Raw genomic sequence first — 2,112 nt, 5'->3', positions numbered from 1 at the left:
TTTTTTTTTTTTTTTTTTTTGAGATGGGGTCTCGCTTTATTGCTCAGGCTGGAGTGCAATGGCACAGTCTCGGCTCACTCAGCCTCCACCTCCCTGGTTGAAGTGATTCTCCTGCCTCAGCTTCCCTGGTAGCTGGGATTACAGGCACATGCCACCACACCAGGTTAATTTTGTATTTTAGTAGAGACAGGGTTTCACTTTGGTGGCCAGGCTGATTTCAAACCCCTGACCTCAAGTAATCCACCCACCTCAGCTTCCCAAATTGCTAGGATTACAGGCATGAGCCACCACGCCTGGTCTATACCTTTTTTTTTTTTTTTTTTTTTTAAAGCAGTGGGGTTATGAGCAAATTTAATTTCTTTGTTTTATTTTCAAAACAATTTTGCTACTCTTCAGTAAAGTTAATCATTTCAAGTGACGTAAGGGACCCTTTTGTGAAGCCTAAAGTCACTCCCAAATTTCTCCTTTGTTTCCCAGGACAGTTGGCATTTTTCCCACCAAACTACTATTGAACTGAGTCAGCTGAGAGTGGGTTCAAAGAGACCAAGATGGACCAAAACGGGCACTGCTTTAATTAAGATTAGAATCAAGCCCATCAAAGCCATTCAACATATATGATGTTGGATGTGCCCAAGGCAAAATGCATAGTTTTTTGACATCTGAGGCTGGAGGAGAGTTTGAGACCCACCATTGAGAGAGTTGGAGGTGGGAAGTTTTATTTGTAATGGCATACATAATTAGATTTAAAACAAAAATTATCTTCATTTAATGCCAGTAATTTGATTACTGACTTAGAAAATGGAAGTGTCCAGCAGATCCTGGACTGCCCTCAGAGACTAATTTTGCATCCTTGGAGGCAGCTCAAAGACCCCTTCCACTGTGAAGACTTCCCTCCAGCTTCATGCATTACATAGACTTGAGAGCGGACTAATGGAGTGAGTCAAAATGCACTGCAAACCATGAAGAGCTGCGGGAAATGGACAGTGGTATTGCCGCTGTGGAGTTGGAATTCTCATTCCCCTTAGTTTCCTTATGCTAAAAGTCAAAATGGGAAAGATGTCCCTGGAGGCAGCTGCTCAGGGCCAGGCTCCACGGGTATGGGGTTTGAGGGGAAATAGGTTTCCCCTTGTGGACCTCAAACTTGAATTTGTCAGTGCAATGGAATGGTTCACAATTAGGGGATCCTCATCTTAGTAGAAACCTGTAAGGGCTACAAGGAACTCTGATGCCAGATCTGGCCTTTGAGTCCATTTGGCGCTGCCCCTTGGAACAGGCAGGCTCTCTATGAAGGAAAGGGATCTCCTTTTCCTGGGATTACTTTCCAGGCACAATGACGTGCTTTGGCTGTATCCAGATCACCTTGCTCTGTGCTGCAGTTTTCGGATCTTCTCCTCAGGTGATTACTTAGTAGATGGCTGATCTCACCCACTGATTCTTGCTAATTTCATTTTCCTATAATGCTGGATACACTCCTGCAGCCCCATGGATGGCCCTGGCCACCTCAATATCTGAGTGGAATTGCTAGAATCTGCCTGCTGGCCCTTTCAGTTTCCTTGGACTCAGATAACAATCACTGGTAAATACCAGTGATTCTATCTGCTCATTTCCAGAAGCTGCTACTTCTGGCCTAGAAAGTCTTTTCCTTTCATTTCTGCTTATTCAAATTATTTCCTCAAAGTTCAGCTGGAGACTGTCCTGAAAGGAATCTCGTCCTCCCTTCCCCTAACCCTACTCGTTCTCTGCCCCAAATCTCCATTAATCTTATATTGCCTGCCGCCAACAAGGGGGTTCTTTTTTCTTTTTTTAATTCTTGTCTCCCAGGCTGGAGTGCAGTGGCACAATCTCTGCTCACTGCAACCTCTGTCTCCCAGGTTCAAGTGATTCTTGTGCCTCAGCCTCCTGAGTAGCTGGGATTACAGGCGTGTGCCACCACGCACGGCTAATTTTTGTATTTTTGGTAGAGACGGGCTTTCTCCATGTTGGACAGGCTTGTCTCGAACTCCTGACCTCAGGTGACCTCCCGCTTCAGTGTCTCAAAAGAGCTGGGATTACAGGCGTGAGCCAGCGTGCCTGGCCACAGGGATTCTTTATCAGATTCATGTGTGTGTGTGT

This window comes from Rhinopithecus bieti, unplaced genomic scaffold (assembly GCF_001698545.2).
Source record: "Rhinopithecus bieti isolate Rb0 unplaced genomic scaffold, ASM169854v2 scaffold_4781, whole genome shotgun sequence".
In the NCBI taxonomy this organism is placed as follows: domain Eukaryota; kingdom Metazoa; phylum Chordata; class Mammalia; order Primates; family Cercopithecidae; genus Rhinopithecus; species Rhinopithecus bieti.
The sequence above is the reverse complement of the archived record's forward strand: the minus strand, read 5'-3'. Positions refer to the sequence as shown.